Consider the following 18620-nt stretch of genomic DNA (forward strand, 5'->3'; position numbering starts at 1 on the left):
TTGCCATTGGAACAATGGTGCGGCTGACATGGTTGGCATGACTTGTCGCGGAGATGAGGCTAGCACGACGGCGCGGCTGGCATAGTTCGCATGCTTCGGCGGGGAGACGTGGCCGGCATGGTTTACCATTGGCACGGTGGTGCGGCTGACATGGTTGACATGCCTTGGCGCGAAGATGTGGCTGGCACGGCATGTCATTGGCACATGTGGCTGGCATGGTTTGCATGCCTTGGCGCGGAGACGTGGCTGACATGGTTTGTCATTGGCACGGTGGTGCGGCTGGCATGCCTTGGCACGGAGATGTGACTGACACTACATGACATTGACACATGCGACTGACATGGTTGGCATGCCTTAGCACGGAGACGTGGCTGGCATGGCTTGTCATTGACACGGTGGTGCGACTGACATGGTTGGGATGCCATTGGCACGGAGATACGGCTGGCACGGCATGCCTTGGCGCGGAGACGTGGCTAGCATGGATTGTTATTGGCACGGTGGTGCGGCTAGCATGGTTGGCATGCCTTGACGCAGAGATGTGGCTGACACGGCATGTCATTGACACATGCGGCTGGCATGGTTGGCATGCCTTGGCGGGGAGACGTGGCTAACATGGTTTGCCATTGGCACGGTGGTGTAAGAATTTGGGGTTTGGTGTACGAAGGTGATGTCAGTCAATACTAAGGGTTCTACCGTGGAACATGACACATATATGTAAAAAAAAGGTACCCTGGTAATTCTTACGTAAGCGTGTTGAATGATTCAATAAATGCGCTAGTGGTCCTAGTGACGTCATGTCAGATATAAGGTTTTACGATTTTATCCCTAAGCTAAAAACCACCATCAACAGTTACTTACTCTTTAGCGCACTTCTTATCCAATCTTGTGTGCATATGATCAGAATCATCAGAATCACTGGCTACGATTTCTACTTCTTTCCGCACTACTGATTTTACAACTTTAGTCTTCTTTGTAGGCTTTGAAACGATAACTTTAGGAGGCGGCATAGCCGGAGGTTTCAATCCTACGGGAACACAATGATCACCAACTTTATTTCCTTTCTGTTTTTTCATGTTGCCCCTGCAAGAAAAAACCAACAAACATGTTGCCATTAGTTAACTAAATGATAGCTTCATATAAAAAAGACAGAACATGCTTCAAATTAATTATCAAACTATATAGTATATACACAGTAAACTCAAATGAGTATGCTAACTAATGGTAAGATCCTAAGCATACAACACCATAAAAGTTATAGATGTACAAAGAAGATCACTATCAAAAAAATCCAATAAAGAGAGCATCAATAATGCAACAATAATCCATAGAGGAAGCAGGCGTTCGCAAGTTTAAAGCTCTCTTCTTATCAGTGTTAAACTTAATATTTCACTTCTAAGTTTAAAAATTTGGTGAGAGTTTAACTAAACCCAGCATCACAATTTAAATTTTTGGGTGCTGGACCTGCTGGCGTTAGGTGTGCTGCCTTATGGTATAAAGGTGAATTAGCTCTTCAGAACAACATTCTTCACATAAATAAACTAATCATCAACACAATGTTGGCATACAACATATCAAGAACTAAGAATTATTTAATATATAAGGGCAACCCAAAAGAGTGTGTCGTCCAAACTCCCCATTCAGCACGACACACCATAGGAGCATGTTCTACTCGGGCATATAAAAACAATATTTACATCAATAATGATCAGTGAAACTGTTAATTTCCCATCAATAATGTTCACATAAAGTATCAACTAGAGTATATACAGTGTCATTCTAAATTGGAAGACACTGTATCACTTTTGTCAACGAGTATCAATTATGTTATGTCATCCAAAATAGAACAAGCTAGGAGCTTTTTACTCCGGACGCCCTTCTCCACAAATATGAACACTCGTTAACATGTTAATAATAATTATGTTCGCAAGTTTAAACAGATCACTATCTGAATTATAAGTTCAGATATACCTATATTGAGTCCTAGTTAGATGGCCAGAATGAGCATCTGCTTACAATACACACCCACTGGTTGATTTCTATCAAGATATTGCTGCCAAACATGAAACCAAAATTTAGTAAAACATGGCAGTTGACAAAGAAATGCTTAGTATTCAAATACATCAATTGTTTCTAAACTAATAGAGTTGTTAAGAAGAACATAATGAACGGGAAAAGTCCCAAATTCCATCAAAAGTTAAGAACCCTAAATTCAGAATTAAATACCAAAATCAATCAAGCTTTCATTTCACATCTCACAAATTAGCTTAAAAATAGTCGAACATATCACCTTAATCACCTTAATCCTTCAAATAAAATCTTCCAACTCAAATAAAATCATTCAAATCGACTCAAAAGAGGAAGGATTAAGTTAACATCAAGCTAAAATCAAGTAGATACGAAAGGAAACAATTTGTAATGATAGTAATAACTTTCTAGAAGTGAAATACTTCGAAAAAGAAACGATTTTGTACCAGTTGCGGCTGTAGGAAGAAGACCTGAAGAGAGGCGGGGTGAATACGACTAGGTTTTCTCTTGACAAAAGTGTAAGAGTTTATATATGACCTAATTTTTCACATGAAATTTACAGAACTTTACCAAAGGACCCTTATATGAAATAGTAGGAATTACCTGTAGGTACTATTACAGTGTTCTTAGTTAGTGGCGGGTTCACCCATTAAAGCCCAGTAACGGTAGGTCCATAATTAAAAGAAAAGAGAAAAATGGACCTAATTTTTTAAGCCCAGATCCTGCACACGTGTGTAAATATTATGTGCATTTTTAGAATTCCCAAAATAGTCTTTACTATATATAACAGAAACATAAGCTAGTTTCTCTTCATATTCTTTTTCTTCTCAGATTCAGTTTCTCTCTCTCTCCCCTTCTCCCTCTCCTCTTCTCTACTGATGCGGGATTTAATGAAATCAATTCATTTTCTTCATTCTTTAATTTCTAGTTTTTTGTATTAGGATAAAGCTTGGAAACAAAGATTTTTAGAACATCTTGATCGATTCAAGAACCCAAATCGATTATAGCCTTTGGTAAGTTGATTTTCCTTATTAATCTTCTTCTCGTAATGTTTATTCGAAGGTTTCAAGATCTAATCATTAATTAGTTGATTTTTGGTTATGTTTTCCAATTTGCACGCATGATTAATCAAGTGTTCCTTCATTTTCATGAAAATAATCCAGATCTAGATGAATAGTTACGTTTTTTATTCATTTCGTTACTAGATCTGATTATACTAGTTTTCTTTTGTTGGGTTTAGGTTTTTTTCAGTTGTTTTTGTGTATGAACTATCAGTACGTATATGATGTACTGACAAAAAACCTAGTTAATTGTTTAGTTTTTGTTTAAATAATTTTTTTGTTGTTGTTTGATCCAGCAGTAATATATGCATACTGAATAATTACGTTTTTTTTATTCATTTTGTTACTAGATATGATTATAATAGTTTTATTTTGCTGGTTTTAGGTTTTTTCGGTTGTTTGTGTATGAACCATTAGTACATATATGCTACACTGACAAAAAACCTAGTTAATTGTTTATTTTTTGTTTAAATAATGATTTTTGTTGTTTGATCCAACAGTACATATATCGCATACTGGAAATAAGATGCTTTGATTTTATTTTTTTTATTCATAGACTTATCACTTCTTTTGATTTTGTTATATTCATAGATTCCTTACTTATCTGTTGATTTTTAGGTTACTATGAATCAATAGTACATATATTGAACACTGAAAAAACTGCTTTGATTATGTTTTATTCATAACTTTTTTTCGCTTAATTCATATGATCTGCCAGGGCGTACTGATAGAAACTTCTGATTCTGTTTTATTCAGAGTTTTGTCACTTTTTTTTTTGATCCATGAGTACTTATGCTCAATACTGAAATATGTGCTAGTTTTGTATAAATTTTTCTGTGTTTACTGTGGATTTGTAGGTTTTCCTTTTTTTTTTCCTATGATTTAATATTGTAATGAAGAAATATTATAGATTAATTTGTATGATCCTACAGTATATGTGATGTAATACGTTTTCTAATTTATTTATCATTGATTCTTACAGATTTGTACTCTACCTGGAAGCAGTGCAGCAAATATGTACTCGAATTTGTAAGCATTCAGATATATAATCGGATTTGTAAGCAGTACGACAGATATGTACTCAGATTTCTAAGCAGTGCCACAGATATGTACTCAAATTTGTAAGCAGTGTAGCAAATATGTACTCGAATTTTTAAGCAGTGTACCAGATATGTACTCAAATTTGTAAGCAGTGTAGACACACACGTTTGGTAGTAATGGGTATTATGGACATTTCCATGTTTTAATTAATTTTGGACCTACGGATAAAAAAAAGATCTGGTTGGACCCTACTATAAATAACTATATGGGCCTAGGACCAAACAAGAAATTTTCCTATGAAATACCCGGTCACCCGAGGGTACCCGCCGGGTAGGATTCATCGTTTATTAACGGGTCCAATCAGGTAATTACCCGCCAGGTCCGAACTTCTTAATGGATCCAATTCTAGGACCCGAAACCGGACCCGATTCTCCCGGATCTGGTTCCGTTTCCGGGTAATGGGTACCCATTGACAACCCTAGTTTTTACTGCCATTGCAAATTGATATCTCTGGTGTCGTTCAAATTAGAACATGGGTTTGATTTGAATCTGAAATCGGTAACATAATTGTTTGAATTGATTGATGGATCTGAATTCTAGGGTTTGGATTGAAAGTTGAAGACAATAATTGAACGATGGGTTTGATTTGATTGTGACATAAGAAGGTTGTTAAGACTCAGATGAGTTGGGTAGATTGGGTTTTATGTGGTTGGCAGCTAGAGTTCGAATGGGTAGAGTTGATGCAATTTTACTGTAAATAGATTTTAGTGATGCATCTTCTCTCGCATCTCTGCCGACAAGCTTGACAAAACCCCCCCCCCCCCAAATCAGTCAAGAACAAGGAGCTGCAGCCATTTTACTAGGGGATGAATTGAGGAAATTCAGGTTTATTTCAGAGTTTACATTGGATTAGAAGATGGGTTTCAGCTGAATTGGAAATTGGCAGTAACAGAAGAGAGAACAGTTCGAGAATTTGTGAAGTTTGGGTTTGGTTTCTGACCTAGAATACATGGAAGAAGATGAGTTTGTTGTCGTTGATCGTGGGTGATACTGAAGCATTGTTCTTGAAGATTTAGAAGAGATTCGGGAATTTAAAGCAGTTAAGGAGCTTGGTACGAGTTTACTGTGGCTTATACATAGTGTATTCAACGGAAAAACAGTCAAGAAAAGTTGCTGCTACTACAGCCTTTGGTTTATTTAGTCCACGTGTATAATTTAGTCCACCTTTACAAAGTTGTTGACTCAGATAATCAGCTTTGTACGGAAAATGTAATGAGGGGAGGTTTCACTAATTTTATTTATGTAGGGGAGGTCACTCAAATTATGATCTTCGCCAGGGGAGGAAACGCAAATTACCCCAAAATAATCTACATATTTTAGTTCCAGTCTTTTCCATTCATTGAAGCATAATTCTAAGCAAAATTTACTTGTAAATTACAGTTTTCCACATCATGTACCTGATTATGTCACTAAACGTCTCAGACATTTATCTACTTTTTTCTTACAGAAGAGAGCCAGGAATATGCTCTCTGCTTCTTTGGTATTTTTTTTTGCTAGGAAAGAGAAAATTTAATTAATCAAAATAGAAATTACACTTGGTTGATGAATGGAGGCATTGAATCCATCCATTCTCCAGGGCTATTATGTTGTCTGCCGTATTTCGCAGCAGCGTCAGCCATTGGTAAAAATTCTGAATTTCTACTAACATGATTAACTGAATGAAAAGAAAGAGTATGAAATAGAATCACCGTTTCATATAATGGAAACGTAAACCATTCTCTCCATTGGTCTCCGTGACACTTAAGAGGGCATCAGAACTTTGCAGTGCTCTTACATAGTCACAGTCGATTTTCTTCAAGGAAATCATAACTTTGCGCATCAAATCATGATGTTGTGTGTCAATGCACTCATTATTCATGACAGCACATATTGCACAGAACGCCGTATATATGGAATCATTCACGTCCTCATATGGAATCGACTGCGAACAGTGATTCTAAACTTCAGTAGTTGGTGTAGGTTTCCATTATATGAAACAGACTACACTTGGGAAACCAATATGGGTAAGTGCTTGAACTGAGCCTCTGAAGAATCTTGTTTGGTTAAAGCATACTAGTCCAGGGGATGGAAGTGAAGAAACAGTTATCTTTGGTAAGAATGTTATGGCTGAATTTTAGCGTCATGAGGAACTTCTAGCATACATTTCTTAATTACATTTCACATCGTTCAGTCTTCTCCTAGGCATCAGTATGTTGTTTTGTCTCTACTTACTAAATAGTTATACCCAAAACTATTTGTATAATGTAATGTGAACCTGTTTTCCTTGGTCATATTAGTTGATTAAGGAACGTACCACACAAATACTAGATGAATAACAACATGGTCAGCGTGACACTTAAAAGCAGCTCTGAGAGAGGGAATCAAACCTTCCTATGAAAATCCCATTACCCATGCTTTCTTTAAGTAGTGATCTTATTCCTCCATTATATGCTTATCTAGTTCTTTTTTTTTTCTATGCAATCGCCAGTGGAGGTAACAAAAGCTGCAAGAATACGATTAACAATTATCATAGTAAAATCATCACTGACATCAAAGACATCCTTATATCCTGTTTGGATGCAAAAGTAGAAGTCAGAAGTGCTTCTCCAGAAGCAGAATTTAGAAGTCCAGATTTTTTGCTTCACAAAAAGGCGATTTTTCTGCTTCTGGAAGTCATTATGAAATTTTACGCCCAAACTGACTTCTTACTTTTTGATTTCTAGAAGTCAAAAAGTTATTTCTGGATGTGTATCCAAACGCACTATTAGCTAATAGCAAATCAGATAGGTTGATATATATTGCAAAAATGGCAAACTGCAATAGCTTGGCACTAGTAATAAACTGTATTTTATTAATTATATTTAAAAGGACACGCAAGATGGTAAACTCTAAAAATATATCTTCAACTCTAGAAAGTCCTACAAGGTAAAACAGGTCATCCCTTCACCCCTGGAGACCTAACTCCAGAAATATCACGAACTGAGAACCTCACCAACCACTACCCCATCCACTATTGCTACCACCACCATTTCCCGACCATCCACTTCCACCTTCAGGATGACCACTACCAGAACTGTAGTTACTTCTATCTGTTCTTAAACCCGGTGTGAAGGATCTATCTCTGTCTGAATTGGAATTGTCTCTCCAACCACCAGAGTAACCTGCAGTTGCAGGACCTCTCATAGGGACTACGACAGCTACTGACCTTAATGATGGACCAGAATCATGTTGCACGTCATCAATATGTTTCTGAAAATATGCTACAAGTCGATCAATGTCCTCAAACATCCGTTTACGAAACTTGAATCCATTGGGATACAGACCGATGTATTCATGATGGGGATTTGTACTTCTTATATAAGATAAAATTAAGGTTCCAGGATGTTCATGAGAAATGCCAAAACAGTAAACAATCCTCATTGGATATTCAGATTTCTCCACTCTTAGAAGATCATCTACTTGAGCTTTTGTGGCCTTCTTGAATTTGCGGTAGCTCAGCATAGTCTTCAAATGGCCTACCAATGGATCCACATAACGATCCATAACCTACAATTAAGATGGCAAGAAACTGGTTATGTGAATCAAAAGATGCATATAAAGAAATATACGTAACCAATAGGAATTATGGTAACCCTGAACTCATCCTTCCCAAGAAAAAAAAAACAGCAAGAGCAGTATAAGAGAGAGTAAAAACCTCATCTAAGTCCTTGAAAGTATCATCTCCTATTTTAAGAGTTTTCCCAAGACGGAGCAAGCTTGTAATGTCCTTGTGATCCTTTCCACCTTCAACTATGTCTTTGTTGGCAAAAACTCCATCAGAATTTTTCGGAGTCAAAGTCAGATAAGATGGCCCTCTGGGACTGGGGCGAACAAAAGTTTCGCATGCTTCCTTGTCTGAGAGGAACTGTAGATTGATTAAGAAAAGCACGGTTAAATACCTCAATAATAAATCTAACAAGAAAACAATATGATTTAATATGATAGGCAAACCTGAATTTCATCATCAGCTGTTATATTCTGGAATCGGGGATGCACAATCATTCTTGGCTTGAAATGTTTCTTAGCGAGCTCCTTCCCTTTACCTGCCTTTTCTTTCTCACCATGTAAACGGTTCTCATCCGGTTTATAGTAAGGATCATGACTTTGAGAACTTCTATACTGACCTCTTTTCAGTTCACTTTCTTTGCAAGTTAGATAGACCTGGTGTCTATTCTTTTGAACTGATTTAATCTTGCAGGTAAGAATATCACCTTCATGCACCTCTTCAGTCAAGTCAGTCTGCTTACTGTGATCTGAATAATCTTCACTCATAACCCACCCAGTCAACCCAGATTCAAGCACACAAAAGATCCTTTGGGGATGCACCTTGCGAACTGTTGCCTGCACAATTTTTCCTTCAGCAATGGTATCTTTAGTTTCACCAGAAATCATATAGAATTCTTCATCTGAATTTGGTTCTCTGTATGGAGTACGCCAGTCTTGAAAACCATGTAACAATTCATTTTTTATATCCTCCAGACACTACGGGAAAAATCATTATTGACGACACAAGATAAGCGTTGTAGTACCCCTACGACAACTCCATTTCATGCATTGTGGAACGGGGGTATTGTAGAAAGTCCAAGTTTTTCTACAATGGTTGACAAGTGTTGTAAAGGGTGATGTGATTCATGGTTCGACAATAGTTTGTCAATGTTGCGATTCTCTTTCGATTTTATTTTGAAAGCCTACCACAACTCTTATTTATATTGTAAGACTTGATTTCACAACATCTAATCTGGGTAGTAAAACTCTATAACACAACTCCCATTTATATTGTAAGACTTGATTTCACAACATTTAATCTGTGTAGTAAAATTCTATAAGACAACTTCTCTAATAATCGTGAATAGCACAATTACTACACAACTTCTCGAAAATACAACTTTTGTTTGGAGTTGTGTGCATAATACTATTTTGAAAAAAAAATTAGGGCCGAAACCGAATTGCCGAAAATAATTCACATTCGCATTAACGTACCAGTGTAACACATTTACATTCATTCAAGTTAACCTGCTAGTCTTAAACACACATTCAAAAAATGGCAGTGATATAGATGTTTGTTACAAAAGTGGAGTTTCCAAAAACACTCTAAAAAGATTAAGATGTATATGAGAACATTCACCCTAGTATGCAACTGTGCTGATTCGAATTTGGAATCGTGTAACTGCTCACCATTGACTTGTGGTATCATGATGAGAATCCCAGGAAACACAAACCTTTCGTTCCCATCACCATCAAGAGGAGATGCTTAGTTTACGGAAAAAACCATTTAAGCAACAGCAGCTGCTGCAAAATGTTGTGCACACCAATAATCTTTCCGTTACAGAAGTTGTTACTTGTTGCTGCTGCACCACATCCTTGAGATTTTGTGAAAAGTCATGCACTATCAGTTGACATTCCGTAGACAAACTAAGAATATCTCGGCAAAGGCTCAACGACAGGCGGTGTCTGTATTGGAGCTGCATCTCTTGAACGCATAGGAGATTGTAAACCAGATCTCCAAGCCATGTTCATCCAGTTAAGATTATGGACTTTGAACTCGAGACCATGCCTGCTGGTGTTCTAAATCTCTAGCATGAATGGCATCCCTGCACAACCAGAAAAGGTCACGCTCAAACAAACATATCACAGTTTTAAAACCCATATTTGCACTTGACCAACCATTAACAAAGAAACTGCAACAGGGTTAAGGCATGCAATAATAAAAAAGTGAAGGAAAGAAAAATATTCCACCAAAACTTTGTAATGTCATTGTCTCACACAAGCCATAAGCGAGAGCTGAAGTTGAAACAAACTCGAGCTTAAGCTAATAAGCTCACTAGAGCTGAAAATGTAACAGTTCTGTGCAAGTACTGCAAGGTTAATGTTTATAATCTTTAGCTACTCTAAAATATTCAGACTTAAATCTTCTTCTGAAACAAACAAATTTATTTGCTTTATAGATGACACACAATGTTCATAGTATTTAACAAACGGCAGGGTAGAAAAGAAACTGCGCCTCAATTAAAAAACAGGCAGTGCCTCTCTCAATAGTTAGCAGATGTCAATACCATAGGCTATAATTATGGATTGTTAGACTCAATCCATGGACAATCAATAAAAAAGCCACATTCACTACTTAAGATCAAATGCACCTACAAAAAAATAAAACATGGAACTCCTGTATGTGTGTGAACGAAGAACATAGTACAACTACAAATGATGTGATATACGACATTTTAAAATGCTGAAAAAATCAACTGCACTGCCAAAATACTCAAAGAATTATACCAACTAACATAGCCAGTGAATACAAACAAAATAAGTATGCGGGCGAGCAACAAACCTGCTTGTGCATCGGTGCTCCACCATATGCAACAACGACTTTAACACCAGTCTGATAAGAGAACTTTTTCGCTTCATCATGTATCTACAGGACCACAAAACCAAAAATGAGTAATTAGAAATTAGAAAAGTGTATCTACATCACTAATAACAATCATTAAACAGAAACTCAAACAAAGAACTTAGCAATTTTCACCTGGCAAGACAACTCTCTAGATACCCTCCTCTCCTCCTTCAATTTCAGTAGCACTTAATTCAGCAAATTTGTCAGCAACATCAAATGGGTTTGGCTCATAAGTCCTTCTCCCACCACCACCACTACTACCACCACCACTAGCACTCCATCTACCTCCTCCTCCTCCACTAGCACCACCTCTAGGTCTAACTCAGGCGGTACCTGAAATTGCAAATCAAACACCATTATGTTAAAACAATGACAAAGAAAAAAAAGTAAAAACACAAAGTGAAAAATCCCAAACATTATACACAAATAATACTTACAATCCAAATATTGTCAACACACACCAAGTACAGCAGCAGCAAGCTTTGATCTAAAAGGATTCCAGACTTTGTACCCAATCACTTTACTACCACCTTTCATTCCACCACTACCACGACCTCCTCCTGCCTCCTCTGCCTCTACCACCACCACGGCCTCTAATTTTTCAAATCAAACATTCCCATCTCTAATCCTTCCCTAAAACCTCAATTTCAATTTCAGTCACTTGATTCAATTACATCCAAGAACCCTAATATCTATTTTGGGAAAGAACGAAACCCTAGCTTCTCTAATCTTCATTAAAACTCACACATCAATCACTAATTCTTCCTCATCATACTGTGTTCACAAAACCCATCTTTAATTTCTCCATTTCTAACTCAATTAACGATTCACTGAGAAAACCCTAGTTCTCGATTCATAACAGGACTCAATCTTCTTCTTCATAATTAGCAGAAACACCAACTCCTTCTTCTTTTACATCCTCACGATTTAAATTTCCTCAAGCCATACCTCAATTTCACCTCTCGATTTTCAACTGAAGAAGAGCAGAAAAGAACGAAAAAAAGAAAAGAAGAGAGAATAAGAAGAGAAAATGAGTTTCAAAGAAGCCATTGCAATTTGAAAGAACCGATCTACAACTTCCGTAAGTTTTTTTACATAAGAGAGTGATCGAGAAATAGATTTGTGGTGAGTTAGGGTTTTCTTTTGCAAGGGAGGCGGAAGATAAGGTTAGAGACGATAAGAGAAAAGAAGAAACTGTGAGAAATTTTCTTTTGATCTTCTATATACCTATCTTTAAACGGCCAAGATTTGATTTAAATATGGTCATACAGATTAGGGATATCTTTGGACGGTGGAGATTTGATTTGAGACTGTCATACGGATCAAGGAAAGTGTGTTTTCTTTGTGTGTTTCTTTGTGCTTTCTCTATGTGCTTCCGGATTGAATTTCGACTAGTCACATAAGTCGTGAAGTAATTTCGACTATCCATACATGTCATGAAGTATCTTTAGTTCACACTGGAAGACTCGGGTTCTCAGGATACACCATTGAAATCGATAAATATGAAGCTCTTTGTGTGTTTTTTTGTTCTTTTTTTGTGTTTTCGATTTGTGTTTTTGTGCTTTATTTTTTTTGCTTTCGGTTTATTTTAACTAGGGTTAGCAAGATACATCATCGAAATTGATAAATATAAAGCTCAGTGTCGACTCGAACTTCAAATGTGGCATAATGGCATAGAAACTATGAATCGGGAAGCTCCAGGAGGGTTCTGACTTCAAGCTTAGCATAATACATCATCGAAATTGATAAATATGAATCTCAATGTCGATTCGAAATTAGGTATAACGACAAATAAAGTATGAATCATGAAGCTCCAAGAGGGTTCTGACTTCAAACTTGGCATGATACATCATCGAAATAGATAATAAATATAAATCTCAGAGTCGATTTAAACTTAAAATATGGTATAACGACATAGAAACTATGAATCATGAAGCTCCGGGAGAGTTCTGACTTTAAACGTAGCATGATATATCATCGAAAATCGATAAATATGAAGCTTAGAGTCGATTCGAACTTCAATTATGGTATAACGACAAACAAACTATGAATCATAAAGCTTCGGGAGAGTTCTGACTTCAAACGTAGCATGATATATCATCGAAATCGATAAATATGAAGCTCAAAGTCGATTCGAACTTCAAATATGGTATAACGGCATAGAAACTATGAACCAAGAAGCTCTGGGAGGGTTCTGACTTCAGACTTAGCATGATACATCATCGAAATCGATAAATATAAAGCTCGGTATCGATTTGAACTCCAAATATGGTATAACGACATAAAAACTATGAACCAAGAAGCTCTGGGAGGGTTATGACTTCAAACTTGGCATGATACATCATCGAAATCGATAATTATGAAGCTCAGTGTCGATTCGAACTTCAAATGTGGCATAATGGCATACAAACAATGAATCAGGAAGCTACAGGAGGGTTTTGACTTCAAACTTAGCATGATACATCATCGAAATCGATAAATATGAATCTCAATGTCGATTCGAACTTCAAATTCGGTATAACGACAAACAAACTATGAATCATGAAGCTTCAGGAGGGTTCTAACTTCAAACTTGGCATGATACATCATCGAAATCGATAAATATGAATCTCAGAGTCGATTCGAACTTCAAATATGGTATAACGACATAGAAACTATGAATCATGAAGCTCTGGGAGAGTTCTGACTTCAAACTTAGCATGATACATCATCGAATCGATAAATTTGAAGCTCAATGTCGGTTTGAACTTCCTAAGAACGATGAATTCATTCATCTACAGCTAAGATTCCATCGGAATATTCTCCGAAACCTTAAACACACCACAAATTTTTTAACTTCGACATTGAACCTGGCTACGAGCTCAAAACCTGGCCGCGAGTAGACTACAATAAGTCGGAAATTGCGTAAGAACGATGAATCCACCCATCTACAAGTAAGATTTAATCGGAATATTCTCCGAAACCTTAAACACACCACAAATTAGGCACTGAACCAGGCTCTGAGCTCGATAGTTGGTCGCGAGTGGACTATTATAAGTCGAAAACTTTATAAGAACGATGAATTCACCAATCTACAGATAAGATTCCATCAGAATATTCCCCAAAACCTAAAATACACCATAAATTCGTCAACTTCGATACTGGACCTGGATCCGAGATTGAAACCTGGCTGCGAATGGAGTATTATAAATTGGGAACTTCGTAAGAACGATGCATTCACCCATCTACAGGTAAGATTCTATCTGTATATTCCCCGAGACCTTATACACACCACAAATTCAACACTGAACTAGGCTCCGACCTCGAAAGATAGCCGCAAGTGGACTATTATAAGTCGGAAACTTCATAAGAACGATGAATTCACACATCTACGGATAAGATTCCATTAGAATATTACCCCAAACCTAAACACACCTCAAATTCGTCAACTTCGACACTGGACTTGGATCCGAGATCGAAATCTGGCCACGAGTGGACTGTTATAAGGCAAGAACTTGGTAAGAACGATGAATTCACCCATCTACAGGTAAGATTCCATCGGAATATCCCCCGAAACCTTAACCACAAATTCAACATTGAACCAGGCTCCGAGATCGAAACCTGGCCGCGAGTGGACCATTATAAGTCGGGAACTTCTGCATATTGTATGCATACCAGGCTCAAAGATCGAAACCTGGCCGCGAGTTGACTACTATAAGTCAGAAAATTGGTAAGAACGAAGAATTCATCCATTTACAGGTAAGATTCCTTCGAGATATTCTACGAAACATTAAAAAAATCATATTTCTGCATATTGTATGCGTACCCGGATCCAAGATCGAAACCTGGCCGTCGAATCCCCCAAACCTCATTTTTTCCCACATTCTATATTTTAACTTCAACAACACTTATAAGTGTTGTTATACGTTTCTATTAAAAAAAAAAACCTAAACTTGTGAACTGTAATGATGGTTGATGATCTAGACATCCATGCATTAGGTTCATGTTCGAATCTCCCCTCTAACGTATTTTTCATTATCATATTTTTCTGTTCTTCAACAACACTTGTGAGAATTGTGATAGGCTAAGTCACTACACTTATGAAACAAAGTTGTTATACCTAGATGTCGTCACAACAGTTTTGCTAAAGGAGTTGTCGTTTGTTTTCTTAGCGCAACCCCTTGTTCCTAAGGGTTGGTAGTGATGATATACGACAACTCTTCCTTTGAAACCAGTTGTAAAACATAGGACTTTCTACGATGTATAGCGAAGTGTTGTAAATCTCCAGTTGTAGATGTATATTTTTCCCGTAGTGAGAGTGTCTAGCTTGTCTAGAGCATTGTGAGACTTGGCATATTGCTCAATTATTAGAGATTTTAGAAGATTTGGCTTCTCCCTAACATGCTTTATCGCCATCTCTTGCACATCTTCATCTGCATAATCAGAATCATGTTCATCATCCTCATCAATCATATCTTTTTCCATCATCTTTGCGAGTTCATACGACTCCGGGTGAATTCTTGTATCATCCAACAAATCAAAAATATGGTGGTTGTTAGTAGCTAACCCGCTTCGAACCACACGTACAAAACCAGCCGCATTGTGGAACACTTTTTTCTTAAGAAGAGAAGCAAGTTCCTTACGACTGGTGATCACTCCATGTCTTACTAATTCCCTCTGAAGCGAAGCTGCTTTTCTGGGTCCAAGACCAGACACAAACTGTAAAGGAGAAAACAACCACTCATGACTTGCAGCCATATTTATGTCAATGCCAACTTGATTCATAACATCCACCATCACTTACTCGACCATATCGTATTTCTCAGCCGGGGTGAGAAAACAATCCAAGGGATCAAGCTTCCAAGATAGTATCTCCTTCCCTGGTCCACATAGTGTTGCAATCATTTCCAAAGGATTCTGAAGGTAGCGACCAAGCGCAACAGCACGCCTGACGATCCCTGGCTGGCTTGGTAGCTGGTCAGATGAAATTCGTGAATTCTCATAAAGGCGAGGCAGGGATTCATCCCCATAAACCACATTTAGCTCCTCCATCTCTTGACCAATTTCTCTAGGATATTCCTCAAACATCTTAAAAATGATCTCAAAAATATCTTCCTTCAGCTTTGCACAAGACAATGTAACAGCTCCTAGAACCACAACATGCGGCTGGTGGTCAGTTATGAACTTAAGAACACGTTGTTGATCATTTTTCTTCCTCTGCTGGGCATTAATCCTTTGAGACCGAATGCTGAGTGAACCTGCATATAACACATCCAGTACCTCACCAGATGAATCCAACATCACAAAACTGGTTACTGGCTTCCCAGGGCCCCAACAACAAGCCAAAACCCTCGGTGCTGCATCATCATCTGAGAGGACATCAGCTTCCTTCCGTTGATAAGGCGCCACGGACACCTTATCCCACAAGTGCTTCCCGTACTTCATAAGGACCCAGCTCCTTTCCCTGACGGATAATACAGTTCGAGCTTCCTTAAACATGTCATCCAATATCATTTTGCGTTGTTCATTCCAAAGTTTAGCTGTTTTACTAACACCTTCACTGAGATAATTCTCACTGCATTCGACTTGTAACTTTTCAGATCTACTTCGGGTAATTTTAGAGTGACTTGAATAAGTTTCTTTTCTTCAGCCTCTTGGATAAGAAGCCATTGTGCATCTTGGAATTTTGTCAGTGGTTTTTGACTAAGCCACTTAATGTCCGAAAACTGACGAAAAGAATCAATAGCCACATTTCCATCAGCGGAAGGACATGTTGAAATGATGGCTTTCTCCATAAAGATATTGCGCACATGTTTCCTTACACGCGGTTCACAGCTGAGCTCCACCGCTGCCATGTGCCTAACACCTTTGAGCACAGCCTGAGGATCCTCAAACATTGCACAAGTAAAATTCAAAGCTACTTCCTCGGGAGTTTCCTTAGCATCATCCAACTCATCCTGTCTCATCTTTTCTAGAGTAAGATGCAAACCAAAAAGCTCAGAGCTGCTACCAATTTTGCTTGCTACTTCCCATAAGCCAACCTTACTTCAAACACTATAATATGTTTTCCTCTTTGGCCGTCTAAATTTTTCTTCTTGTGCTTTAACTTCACCAGGAGGGAAATGCAAGTAAAACTTGACGTCGACATCATCAACCTCTTGCTCTGACTCAGCGCTCTTACAGATTCCACAATCGATTGGTAAAGCTTTTGATTCAGGCTTAGTCTTGTTTCGTGAGAAGTCTCTTTTGAATTTTCATTATGATGCTTAAAGTAGTAAGCCTGAAGAGCTTTCTTCCGTTTCTGAAGAAGCAACCACTTCCTATCCAAATCCTTGATGTCCCACAGCACCTTATGCCACTTTATTTTGCATATGTGCTTTCCCTCTTCTGCACCACCACTACTTAAATGTTTCTCTAGTTCTTTCAGCAATGTAGAACAGGAATCCTTACGGTACATGGCAATGAAGGGAATGTCGTACTTCTGCACATGCATCAGTTCCAACAGCTTTACTACAGCCTCCTCAGCTTTTTGCAACTTCCTTGTTTGCTCCTCATCAATCGATTCCCCAAAACTCGTGTCCCCAAACATAGATTCCGCTTTAGCATTAAGCTGGTTAATTATCCATGTGCTCTCTTCTTCTATATGCATATGCTCAGTCGGACAATATCCAGTGCTTTCTTTAGGTATCTGCATCCTCTCGGGCACATCAACATCTCGTATCTTTTCATCCTTTTCAGTCATATACTTCTCTGCAAGAATAAAAGGTTCAAATTCATCTTCAATTATCTTTTCGCTCAATGCTTGCTTATGCCCACTACTAATTTCCAATCTTTTCTCTAAGAGTTCGTCAACATCACCAAATATATCAAGAGCTTCTTGCATAGCAGTAGATGAAACTCCATGTGCTTGTATCCTTTCTTTTTGTTTCTCTTTTTCCTTTCATATTCAATGAAATCATCCGGATCCTCCTCCTCACCGCTCAATTCATCTTCCTCAGAACTATCCTCAGGAGGTGGAGCACCAACATCAACTTCACCATCAAACAAACTGTGGTTGATGTTTTCCTCATCGCTTATTCCCCGTATACCAGTATGCTCATCCACATCATCATTATCCCTCCCAGCTTTCTTCAACCTCTTAAATTTTCTACTCCGCTGAAAGTTTGGGTCGTTTTCCGCCAGCAATTCCAAATCATCCTCATCTAATTCATAAGTTTTCTCAGCTTCCCTTTTTCTCCTTTTCTTCTTCTTCTTCCGTTTTTCCTCCTCATCACTACTAGCCCTATTCTCTTCTTCTTCATCATCAACATCGTCTACAACAAAACCATCGTTCTCAAACTCATCTTGCCCTTCTTCTTCTTCCTCTTCCACATCTTCGTCTTCATCCCCACGACCGTCTTCAACCGCATCTACATCAAGAATTCCTCTCTCATATTCATCTTCGTTGTCTTCAATGTCACATACAAAACGCAAAAAAAGAAAAAAAACATCAACCACAAGGATTAAAAAAAATATTAAAACTAAGAGCATCAAATCAGAAAATCAAGAGAGAAGAAAGCCAATCTCAAGAAATTACCATCATCATCTGAAGCAAGCTTTCCTCCTGCCATCTTTCGAATTCGAACTCAAAGGAAAAGAATTGCTGGCTGAAACCCTATAAAAACCCTATACTGAGACTAACTACGCCAAAAGAAGAAGAGCGGAAAAATAATCAGTTACAACAGAGAATTGGAAAGGTGGCATCCCGTTTTATATTGCTACTGTAGTTTTACCGACAACGATTTTTTTTGTTTTTGCTTTTGCATCATTGCCAGTAAAAAAGGCACGTGCGTTGCACGTGTTATCCCATGAACTAAAGATTCCACGTTCCTCACTGTATAAAGGCAATAAAATGTAAGGTAATCATAATCATGATCGTAAGAATCATTAGGGGTTAGTCCAGTTGGGCGGGAGCCTGACTTTCAAGTAAAAGGTCGGCGGATCGAATCTCCGCTCACGAGTTTGGAGATCTTATCAAATATTCTTTATATGTAGTTTAAAATCTA

General features: G+C 37.9%; 1 long non-coding RNA gene and 1 pseudogene across 1 annotated transcript; both read right to left on the reverse strand.

Moving 5' to 3' along the window:
• Positions 1–717: 717 nt before the first annotated feature.
• On the reverse strand, positions 718–2550 carry LOC113306894. The gene is made up of 3 exons (XR_003338883.1): positions 2472–2550; positions 1969–2050; positions 718–1080 (listed from the first exon to the last, which is right to left on the reverse strand). It is a non-coding gene; the product is annotated as an uncharacterized LOC113306894 (long non-coding RNA).
• Positions 2551–7154: 4604 nt separating this feature from the next.
• Positions 7155–18185, reverse strand: LOC113305934 (annotated as a pseudogene).
• Between the last annotated feature and the right edge of the window lie 435 nt (positions 18186–18620).

Source organism: Papaver somniferum, chromosome 8 (assembly GCF_003573695.1).
Source record: "Papaver somniferum cultivar HN1 chromosome 8, ASM357369v1, whole genome shotgun sequence".
NCBI classification, from domain to species: Eukaryota; Viridiplantae; Streptophyta; class Magnoliopsida; order Ranunculales; family Papaveraceae; genus Papaver; species Papaver somniferum.